This window comes from Accipiter gentilis, chromosome 17, assembly GCF_929443795.1.
Source record: "Accipiter gentilis chromosome 17, bAccGen1.1, whole genome shotgun sequence".
In the NCBI taxonomy this organism is placed as follows: Eukaryota; Metazoa; Chordata; class Aves; order Accipitriformes; family Accipitridae; genus Astur; species Astur gentilis.
Window position 1 is genome coordinate 22428723 of NC_064896.1, and position 12852 is coordinate 22441574.

The following is a 12852-nucleotide window of genomic DNA, read 5'->3' on the forward strand; positions in this document are numbered from 1 at the left end:
GCAACTTGTAAATTATCCTGTTGTATAAACAGAGGCTACCAGCATAAATTTTACTTTTCAATATTCATGTTCCCTTTGCTTTACTCCCTAGTAGTGTTTATACTGGTATCCTTACACAGAAGATGCAAACTGTAAGCAAAGTAAGCAACCATGTTATAAAGAGGAAGAGATTTTATACGTGTCTCTGTTTCGCCTTGGCACTGCAGGAATAATATCGATGCCCGCAGGTAGGAATCCACTGTTCCAGATAGGCTTAAGGTGTCCTGTGGGCTTCTGGCTGCAGATCCAGAGTGGCGCTGGCTCTCTCATAGATCATGTTGCGTCTTCTAACCTTGTGCAGGTGTCTTGGCACAACATGCCTATGGTTATGGCCTCAAGTTACTCCGTGTTATTCCTGACCACAATGAAACTCTAATAGCAGTATGTCAATTTATATCTTCTGCTGCAAGAATCTCTGTGCATGTTATTACTGAAAGAACTAAGCTTTCTAAAGCAATCTTTGAGCTCTTTTGTATTTTCCATAGACTACAATCTAACAGAGAACAATTAGCTGAAGTTTCTAGACGTGAAAAGTAATGCTAGTAGTTATTCTTCAAATAACCAATGAAATACAGTTTCTTAGATGGTCTGGGACAAAGCAGGTGAGTCCTGAGTAATTATCTATATGGATTAGATTTTGCATACAGATCAATTACTTGCAGGTTCTAGTATTCTTAGAAAATATATTCCTGTCTACATCAGCATTCACAGGATATTTGAGAAGAGTCTCCCTCACAGAACCACGTAAGGCTGCCAAGCAGAGTCTGAATCCTTGCCCAGTGTTCTGATCATTAAGATTTCTCATTTGTGACATCAAACCAGCTGAGATTTCCTACCTCAATCTTCAGGCTTTGTTTGACTAAATAGATGTTTGGAGTCTTCTTTGACTGACTCCTATTCGGTGAGTGGATGATGCTTTGGATCGCTAGGGCTGTAGCTTCTGGGTCAGATTTTGCAGTACCAGCATCTGGTGCATCTGGTAACCAGCAGTTCTGCATTGCAGGAACTTCTGGCCCTGCTTTGGAGTGCGTGTTGGTCTTGACAGGGCACTGCAGCATGGGAACCTTTTGATGGGTAGGTAGATGAAATGTGTGTTGATTAGGGTTATATTTGGAATATAGGGGGTTTTACAATTTAGAAAAAGAATTCAAAATTATATTGGGATTACAGTTGACCTGATTCTGTTTTTCAAAGGTCAAAAATTAGGCGGGGCCGGGGAGGGGCCAGGAATTAGGCAATCTGAAAATATAACTAAGCATTTAATTTATAGTAACATAGAATGTTTCAAAATAATGTTTCCCCCATTTAATCTGAAAAGTATGAATGAAAGAATGATGGGGTTTTTTCATAATTTTGCAATGTAAGTACCAAACAAAAAAGTCATTTGCACAGTACAAAAGTAGTCTGAAAAGTCTGTTCTAGCAACAACAGCCATCCCTCATTATTTTCACCATATTATCTTGGCTTAGCCCTTGGTAATATCTGCATATACAATATCTGTCAAATATTAGTAACTCCACCAAAATAAACTTTTAAGATTCTAGGTAACAGCAACAAGGGTTCAGGAAAATGTGTGAAAGGAGTAAAAGAGAAATAGTTTAGCCAAATATCTCATGCAAATATATTTTTGTCCAGATTCCTAAAGTTCTATTTCCAAGTTATTCCTGTGTATTTTCTCTAACAAATATTGTACCTCGGTTCCAAAATCTTTCCTTTCCATGATACCCATATTTTTTTCGGAGCATAAAACCTCAGTAAAATATATTTTTCTGAGCATCCACCACAGTAAAAGATATTTTAAGGACATTTAAGTTCAGTCCTCTGCTTCTGGGTCACTACGTTCATATCCAGAAAGTAAAGTCTGTTGCTGTCTTCCATGCAGTGTTTCCCTCTGAGCATTGTGGTTTCAGTACATGGGCCTAATGCCAAAGGTTGGTACCTCAGGAGCAAAAATGGAGCAACTTGCCACCTGAGTTCTGGAAGGAGGGACGTATTCACAACAACAGTATTGCTTTGATCATTCCCTTCTCTTTTGCTCTTTTTAATTACTTTTCATAATGTCTTTTCTTGCACTATTAGAGAATTTTTGTATTTTTCAAAGCTTGTTCCCTGTGCTTGGACTCCAGTTGTCCCCTCATGCCCGTTCTGCAGTTGAGAGCATCACTCTTTCGGAGTCACGGTGTGCCGGTGTACTACGGTGAGGGACACACTAGGTCTTCCACGTCAGGGCGGCAGTTGTCTTTGCCTTTAAACTGCAGCTGAACCCATTGAAATTACCTGAGCTGACAGCCCTGTGGATGCCAACAGTATGCCTTAACGTACCTGTTAACAGTTCCTCATCCGCTTCCTAGATTGCCAAAAAAGGGACCTTGTAATCCATATGTGTGTGTGTAGGAAATCTGTGTATGTGTGTGTGTATCTATATAAACCCTTTATATATATTACTTGCTTGGTTTAAATTAAAGGATACATATGGACTTCTTTTTAGGGTGAAATTATTTGGCTGACAGGATTTGTGCTTCTTTCTGGTCTCCACATTTTGTCATAACTGGGAATATGGCATTTGTGTTATATAAATGCTTTTTTGATTTTGTTTTTAGCACCGTATTACGTTCCCATGGCAAGTGAAGTACCAGCAAATGGTCTTTGAGAGGAGAGATATACATACATTGTGTTTTCTAATCCTTCCACTCCTTGCCCTAAAATGTGTGCAGTATGATCATGTGCTATTGACACAACTGATATTTTCCACCCTAAAATGTGTGCCAGTGGCTGGTAAAATAATCTCTTTATGCCTCTCTTATATCCCATAAGATTATTGTGGTAAGTATTTGGAATTAAACACCAGGATATCACTTTTAACATTTTCAGTTGATTCAGAATCCTCATTGTAAGCTGCTACATAGTACTTTTTCATATATTACTTATTATAATAGCAGAACTATTCCAGTAGGGCATCATGACTACAGCTTATAGGAAATTATATTGATATCTGTGACACAGAGTAATATATAGAAACCTGTCATATAGAGAAGGCAGACTTGATAGATCTCTTATTGTATTTCTGTATTAATGCAATTATAGAGGATAGTTTCTATAGAAGATGCTAAAGCTTATTGAAAGACAGTGAACAGTAACTATTTTAACCTTGGTTCCATTTAGTAGAATTCTAAAAAGGTCAATTGATCTTGTAATATTTTAAACAGGTTTTGCTGTCTTTATAACTTGGTTGTCTTCAACATCTTTTTTTCGGGGAAGAGGTTTTGTTGGTTTTTTTTAAATAATTAACTGTCATCACTCCTAATGCTTTAGGCTTCACTTTTTTTTTTTTTCTGAATAGCTGAATTGTATCATTTATATAGTCAACCTGTTAGACACGATCCAAGCTCACCACACTACAGTCTTTCCCAAAACTTGTAACTGGGGGAGACAGAGGAATGCATATATAAACATTAAAAACAGTGGGTCACATATTGTCTGGAGTATTTAATAGCATCAGTTGTGGCGTTCTTGGCTGGTGGCTGGACTGAGGTCTGCATTTGTTGAGAACAGTATCAGGACTCTTGCTGGCTTTGCTGCAATTATGATCTCACCTGTTATGTCAGTGCTTTAATGAGTGATATGGGACTTGCAGGATTTAAGGGGAAGGTCTGATCATAAAATTGATCATGTCCGTGTGTGTGCAAACATATCTTCTATCTGGATATGACATAACGTACATTCAGGTCTACACTTTAATGCAAGGTAACTCATTAAATTGTGGGTTAATCAAACCTGTAAAATTACAGCTTTCATATGTGTAATACATAAGGGGACATCTTTGCTCTAATGCCATAAGATCATCTGGTACATGGGCCTCTCTTCAAACTCTTAACTGATAAAGACTGTCTTTTCTCCATTACACATCACATTTACTCCTCTGAGATTAGCTTTAGGGATATCGATTTGTGGAGAGACTTGTAAAATGAGTCTCTGAACTGACATTACATATTACAATTTTCAGAACACAGTTCTGAAGAGAAACTGCCTTTTCAAAATTCAGCTGCTTTATGAGAGAAGGCTTTTCATGAGAACACGTTATTACACCTGGATACAAATTTCAAGTGCAAATTAGAGGGACAAGCGTTCATATTTCTGAGTGCTATTTATCTTACAGCTATAAAAATTACAGTTGTGGCTGATAATATTGCTTTATTCCTTAATGCCATAAAGAAACAGTTTTGTTGCTTTCCTACAGGAAGGGAAATATAAATTTGTTTTAAAGTAAATAACAAGATTAGTTTTTCACACTTATTCTCTTCAGTATGAGTATCAATAATTATAAAGTGTCCATCAGTGTAACCTGCTAATCCTAAATTACTTTTAAAATCCTGTTGTTTAGCAAAGTCTAAATTTCCAATTTTATGACAGACACATGCATATTAGATATATATATAGATATGTAAAATAAGGCAGAATGTATTCATTTGTAAACAGAACTTACCTATTTGTGTGTCTTAACAGCTTCTACTTTAACATTATAGGATTGTTTATGTAAGGCCTTTTCCACTACAGTATACCACTGGATGATTTCTTGAATTCTATCTAAAAATGTAAATAAACAATGTACTTTAAGTATGCTAACCAATACAATTTTTTTCATCACTAAGCAATGTATTTTTTGGAAGTACATTTATTCGTATTCTGAAACTGGAAAAATCCCCTTATGTAGCGTTCCCATAGTCAAATGTTTACAAGGGCATAAGGAATATAAAACAAAGACAATTTTTAGGATTTTGTTAAGATTCATGTTTATCACAGTGTGGACAGAAATGCAAAAAGAAGCATTTTCTTATCTATTCCTGTTACATTAGAAAAGTTCATGCCCTGCTCTTAGCATTTTCCAACACAGCTGTAGAGTAGTTTAAAGCCTATTTTTTAAATAAGTGATGCTCAATTTGTCTTTGATGATCCGCATGATTCAGGTGAGATGGGAGCACGGTCGGGCCCTTATTTGCATAAAAATTAATCACAGAAAAATGTAAATTGATAAAATTTTGCCTGGCTTTTCCCCCCTATTCGAGAACCCATGGATGGCTCCCAGAAGCAATCATCTCAGTATGGTGCCGCACTGGATGCTATACAAATGATCACATTTGTGTTGAATACTCACTCATTTAAATGTCAGCACTGATGGGGCGGTACATCACTAGAAAAAATGAAAAATAAATACACAGCAGCTGAAGACCATCAAATCTGTGGGCACTCTTTAGAGATATATGATCTAATGTGAAAAAATTGTAGATTAATTATCCTTTTTCAAAATGGTAATTGTTTTAGTATCACATCAGAAAAAAAAATCTGCAATTTATTTGGAATCAAACAAAAACCAGTAACGTTAAATACGTCATTACATCATTGTGTTTATTAGAAGGCTACAATTAATTCCTGAGGCTCCTTTGGTCTCCAGAACTGCATAAAATGAAACAAAAGAACATTGCTATTAATATTCAAACACACTCTAATCCTGCAAATAATTTACCCAACAAAAATAAAGCAGTAACAATTCAAAAGTACAAACTTTGTGGTTTTACCTGCGATGTATTTTTTATTTTTCTAAACCACGTATTTGCATGACATTGCTGTCATATAATAGCATCTCACAATCCTTAATGAATTTTTCATCTTTTCAAAGGAAGGAAATAATTTTCCTCGTGTCATATATGTCTAACTGGTGCATAGATATTGTAGAAAAATTGCAAAACCTCCCAAGAGTAGGCAGCACAGAATCCGGCCCCTCTTGTAATTTTGTATTAGAGAACTAAACTTGCTTCTGCTGCCTTATGGTGTAAATTTCATATGGGAGAGTAAATAAATTGGGTACCCTGGTTATGGCTCCAAATTCAAGTTTCTAACTGAGCTAAATCCAGCAGAGACAGAAGAAATGGCAGTTTACACTTTTTTTTTTTTTTTAACCTTCTGGCTTTAAGAAGCAATCTCTAGAAAATTATAGCAACACAAGGAGTCCTCTAATTTATAATCATCTGTAATGGGTCAGCCACAGTGCATTAGATTAGTGCATTAGATCTTCAGGGGCTGGAATGCAGTGTTTCAGCAATGCAGTATGAGTCTGAACCGAAAGGACAAATTTCAAAAGACGTTTTATATGCCTGCACTGGAGAGCTTTGAATATTAGTATAATGTAGGTTTAAAAAAAAAAAATTTTTTTTCCTCTTTCATTTTTTTTTTTATTTAGAGGGATCTGGCAGTGGTTGCAAGGGTGAATTATCAGGGACGTGCCCCCACTTTAATTCACATGCCTTACCTTCCATGCCATTTACTGTACCAATATATTAGAAAATGTATGTAATGCACGTTAAAAAAAACCCCACCACCGTTTCACAGGACTGCATCTGACTTTTTGCAACTATATTAAATGCAGAGCAATAGTTCTACTTACAGATAGAATAATATATTTTATGGGTTTTGTCTTTTGTTGTTAAAGTCCGTGATTCAAATCCTGGCTGCACTGAAATTGATGGGAGTTTTGCCAGTCATTTCAGTTCAGCAAGAATTTCAGTAAGGGTACCTATTATTTATTTTCTGAAAATGTAAGTTAGTTGTAGTTTTGCATGTGAGTAATTGTACTTACATACTGTAAATGATGCTGTGTGGGAACAGAATACATGCCTGATGAAGAAGACTTGAAGAGCATCTGATAGCATAGGTGAGAATGCTGACTTAGTGCCTTTTATTGTTGTTTGGGGGTTTGCAGAGATTGTATGGATAGGAATTTAACCCCATACTGCAGGGCTGGGACTGGGGGGGAGATTAACATCCTTCACATTGTTCATGTTTATAGCTGTCAGTGTTGGCACTGTTGTTGTATCCTTATTTTTCATATATCTCAGTTGAGCATTTAGACTGCTTTTGTCCCCACTGGTCTATTGGGTGTACGGATACTGCTCTTCTACTCCACTGTACGACAGCCACTCTTCCTCTGACCTCATGCCTACGTATTGTCCGATCATGCTTCTGTCCCTTACTATATTCCTGCTACGTTTAACTCTTAAATATTGATCGATATCAACAAGTAGCTACATATGTAATCTGGAAATAATCCACAAGACAAAACAGGTTAGACTAAACGCAGCATGAAGGAATACACTTGAGTGTGGCAGAAACTGTGACCAGGGGCAGGAACATGGCTGTATAAGAAGGATGCGATTAGCACGTAAGTGACACGTGGATAGCATATGTGCTACGCACAGTTTACTTGAGAATATCTGCACCCCAGGTAGTTACTTCGGATTCTGTGTGTTGGGTTTGTTTTCCAATCTCTGTCACCTCTCACTGTTTGACACCTCCTTTCAACCTGACAGAAGCGGGTACATCATCACCTCTTTGGGTCACCTCCCCACCCCAACCTTATGACTGGAAAACGGAACAAAGCCACACGCAAGGCTTTTCTGCTTTCCACAGAAAACCAGGAATGCCAACCCTGTCATCCCCAGTAGGTACTTAAAGAACAGTACCATGCAGGGCAGTGCTGTGGATGCCACATAACCACTTGGATCTGCAGCCTAATGCAGTGTCTTTCCCTCAGCTACATTGGACTTCTCTAGTGGAGGTTATAGCTATGGCAAGAAGTAAAAGGAAGATCTCAAAAAGCAATGGACATTCATAAAAATTTTCTTTACAGGTAAAAGGGAAAGGATTTTTTTTCTTTCCTTCTCCCTCAACCCCTGCACGTAGCGTCCAAAATACGTTACTTAGTCATGTATGTGGAGAAAAGGAGGAGGCTGAGGGGAGACCACATCGCTCCCTACAACTCCCTGAAAGGAGGTTGTAGCGAGGTGGGTGCTGGTCTCTTCTGTCAGCTGGTTGGAGATAGGATGAGAGGAAATGGCCTCAGGTTACGACAGGGGAGGTTTAGATTTGGATATTAGGAAAAATTTCTTTACTGAAAGGGTTGTCAGGCATTAGAACAGGCTGCCCAGGGAAGTGGTGGAGTCACCATCCCTGGAGGTATTCAAAAAGCACAGGGACAAGGCACTTCAGGACATGGTTTAGTGGGCATGGTTGACAGTTGGACTCAATGATCTTAAAGGTCTTTTCCAACCTAAATGATTCTATGATATTTGGAATGATATTTGTAAGTAGCATAATACCAGATATGTGAAAAATACCATGGCTTACAAGTGGAAGGGAAGTATTAGTCTCCGTCATATTTCATGAAACGGCTATATTTTATCAATATTAAACATAGCATATAATTTCAATGAATGGCTTCATTTTAGCTTAGATTTCTTAAAGTCAAGTCTATCTTTTCAAGCCTAATACAAAAAGTGACCTGATTTTCCAGAGCACCTACAGCTGCTGCTGACTTCTAGGCTCTTCTACTAAAGAGTCTTTCAAAATCTCATCACTCTTTTCAGAGTGCAAATTTAAATACCAAGGTTTGAAAACTTTAGTGTGTATTAAACACATAAAAACTAGAGATAGAAAAGGAAAAAATTGTGCATTGCTCTGTGCAAGCTGAATAACTGAAGAAAAGCATTTGTCCTTGGCAATAATAAAGTCCTAATCTGTTAATTTTTCATACGTGTTTATTAAAGACATGCTGATTGGGCTACTTTGGGTTCACCAAAGTAATTATTATATACAGTATCATATTCAAATTATATACTGCACTGCAGTTTGCTTCATTGCAGTGTGAGAAAGAATATAATTGTTTCTTGGTAGAAGATGGAAGGGTCCTCTTTTTATACCTTAAAAGCTTTTATTTTTAATCCTTTATTTCATGTCTACCTTTCCACACAAGAAGAAATTTGTGTTACTGTCCCCATGTAAGAGGAGCCTTCTCAGAAAATATGGGAGAGAAGTAGGGTTTTTTTTAAACTAGCTATTTCATAGCTGGTTTTAAAAGAACAGGCATATCTACGTCTTATTCAGAGTGCTTAAGCTCAAATTACCAGGGCGAAAAATACTGCTCTGAAATTCATTCTACTGTCACCAAAATCAAGTCCAAAGCATGTGGTTACCCTGATATTCTTCATATCCTATTATGGATTCTCTGATGGTTTTTTATCCCCCCTTTCTTCTGGTTGTTGTGAATATACGTACCCAGCATGGCTTGTGGAAGTTTATTATTATCAGGAAGACAGACTGCATGTAATTACCTTCTCTTTTTTGAAAAGGAAGTAAAGGAAGGTACTGTGAGTGCATCAGGGATAGCCATAATTCAGAAACAGGCTAAAAAAAAAGACAAACACAAACTACCTAGTCTAACAGGGGCTCTGGCAATGCAAAATCACTGCAAATTATAAATAAACAAACTCTGTAGTTGCTTGAATATAACAAACCACTCAGTACAGGTGGCTGGCTGAATAGGTATGTACTTGTTTCCCCCAAGCTACTCAATCTCTAACACTTCCCCCCAGAAAAGTAGAACTAGATTCAAGGTTTTTAGTAATAAGTAGTCTAATTATATGAAACATATGAATGAGTCATTGAAAAAAATGGAACTAAGAGAAAAAGCTAGAGTAGTTGTTGTTGTTCATTTGTCAGGCACTGAAGACTGAAATAAGCTGGTGGTAAAATATTCTAGAAGGACAGCCTGGATTTTTTTCAGTATGCATCACAAGCTATAAGCACAAATCTTTTGTGCCCTGACTAGGACCTTCAGAAGTCCTTTTTGGTCCATTTCATATGATCAGGTATGTTTAGGCATTTGTTTTCAGGTTAGGTGTCAGTACTGATGATATAATTTAAAGACAAGAAAAAAAATCATTAAAACTGGTAGGAGCCTCCTCATTTCCAAAAAAGGCAGAAAAACTTATAATCCTGATTAAGCTATGAGTACTTAGATGGAATTAGATGGAAGCACATATTAATGATGGAAGTTCCTTACTTCCAGTAGTAAATTATATTATAGATAGTTTTGGTGAATGATTACCAGGGAGGTCAATGTATATTAACTAACCTCAGCCACTGACTTTCCGACCCTCAAGCAGCCTGCCCAACTCTCTCTTTCCCCTCACACTAGGCAAAAAGCTGGAGGACAGCTACAGACCACAGCGTCATGTTCTCTGAGAATTATTATCTTGCTTGGAAAACAACCCTGCATTTTCCTAGTTTGGATGCACTGTCTGTCATATCACTCAGCAAATTTTAGTATGTTCGCTTCTCAGAAAGAACTGGATACCCTGAAGGGGGCTCAGATAGGTGAAGCCAGTTCATCTTTCTCGCTGTTCGTGACTTTTGTTCAGCTTCTACCAGCACAGTAATAATGAACGTGTCTCTTCTTTTTCTCTTTGAAAGATGCAGTAGTGCAAACAAACCCAAAGAAATCAGACCAGGCTGTATTAATTCCAGCCAGTTTGTGATCAAACGTCAGCAGTCTGCTAGTGAAATCTGCCAAACGCCTACTATGGCTCTGCTAACTGGAGCAGATGTTTTCAGGAGGATCCTTTTGGATGTATTGTCCCAACATGGCTGCATAGGCTGCAGTCAGCTACAGCTAGGCTCAGCCAAATTCAGAATTTGAAGTTTGATTGCCATTGGGAAATTATCCCGCCCTCCAGTTCAGTGTGTTTAAATGATTTTTAAGTCAAAACAATGTCACTGCCAGGAGGTCCCATCTTTCAGAAAACAGGGAGATAGTACACCAGCACCAGAACTCCAGCTGCTTTTGTCTTAAACAGCAGCCTAATGAAAAGGACTTACTCTCTGCCTGGGTTTTAACTTTTTATAATTGAAACATATCACATTTTCAGACTGTACTGTGTAGTTACTCTCTGCTAATTACATGCTGTCTCATGTTGATGCCATATACCTTACCTTAAATCACTAGCCCCTTCTTAAATTTTAAGCCAAAATATCTGCAAAGTGGTCTCCTGGCAGTTATTTAGTTGCATGCAATTATCTTTCCCTGTTGGCTTTTCTGTTTTAGCGTCCTTTAACTGTTCAAAACTAGTTCCTATGAAGTTAAAGAAAGGGATAGGATGTGTGATATCAATCATTATTCCTGACTGGCACGTGAGAACTCTCTCTGGCTGCTAATTGGGAGACCATTCTACAGCAAGGACAATTAAATACACCATGGTAGCCTCAATATATTGACTTCACACAGGGAAAATAAACTAATGTGTATGGATTTATTTTTATTTCCAGGAATTTCAAAAGAATCCTTGATTTCACAAGCAGTTGATTTACTCAAGTATGAGAAAGTATTTTCTAGTTCAAAAAGTGAATTTCAAAACATGGGTAAGGATTTTTCTTATGGCTCTAATAAAAATATGATGAGAGTCACTGTTAGTAAATAAATTTCACACATATTAAGCCTGGAAATAAAACTCTGGTAGTTTGTTTATAGTTTGCATTGAGGTTTGTGATTTACATATGCATACATGTGTGTGAAAGAGATTCAGGGAGACCTGCTAGCTACTCAAAGCATGCGTAATTTTATTTCACTTTCTTTGAGACAGCTACTAAAAACCCCCCCCCAAAACCACGAACAATCATAACCCTACAATCTGTAATAAACTGAATACAAAACTGAAATAACGTTAGCTGGCAGTGACGGTGGTTCAGCAGCTGAAGTGTCTGTGAGGCCGCGTTGGGTGAATCACTGCCTCCACCTACTGCTGGCTGCAAGAAATTAGGCTGCTAAACCCTCGGTGGCAGGTGATGCTACAGACATAAGAGATTCTGTAATAATATAAATTTGGGTCTGCGTATACATAGTTACTGTAACTGCAGTCATTAATTCAGTATAGTTTAAAATATGTCAGCTTTTCATTTGTAACACACGAGGTTTATAAATTGGCTATAAAATTTACCAGGTGTCAAAATTTGCCAGCCTCATAGAGTTTTCTGCAAAGAATTTTTGGTGTATGTTCATTAATATGTCCATTATTATTAACTAACATGTTCATTAATAATAACAGGGAAAACTTGGCAGAAACTTCACAGAACCATGGAGTATACTCATTGCTATTGAGCATCTGGTTCAAGAGCCTCTCTCTAGTGCCGTTAGGAACAGAAGAAACGTAAAGATAAGGACTAATTTCCAGCTGATTAAGTATATAAATCAGTGAGTGGCTGATGTATTACAGGCAGTGGTCTAAGTCAGGAGAAATGGGGAGGAGCTTACAAGTTAGTTTATGGAATTAAAACTGACACAATTACATTACAACAGCTTCCTAACAGTGAAACAAATATATTGTCTTTTTTTACAGCACCTTTTACTCCAATACCAGGTTAAAAATAATTGCAAATTCAGCGTTGCCTGTATTACCTCCTCCACCTACCTAAAGAACCTTCAAACCTGAAAGGAAATTGTTGTGAAATAGCATTTGTTCCTACAAATAAAGTACCTGCAAAGCATAACTTCAGCTTTCTTCTTAAGAGATACTATTTTGCAATAATTCCAGAACCAATAGAAATATGCAGACAAACAGTGAGTTCAACCCGCAACATGTTTTAGGCTTTTAAACACTTGCTATGAATTCTTACTACAGATTTCAGTCTTGCCTCCATATACTGAACCTAGCATAATTAATTAGCTGGTCCCCTTTTAAGGAATTAGAGATGCACGTAGGTGTGACTGATGGACCCGTGTGAATTTCTGTGCTTTGATACATACATCAACAGACTGTATTATTTAGCATAAGAGAGGACTGGGAGCTGTTATAAAATGTTATAGTGCTTTAAAAGGCTCAAAACTAGAGTAAGCTTCATGGGGGTTTTGGTGGTTTATTGTAAATTATTTTTTTTTTAGTTGTGAAAGTTATAACAATAAGGAAAATTCATCATAACTGTGATTTTTAT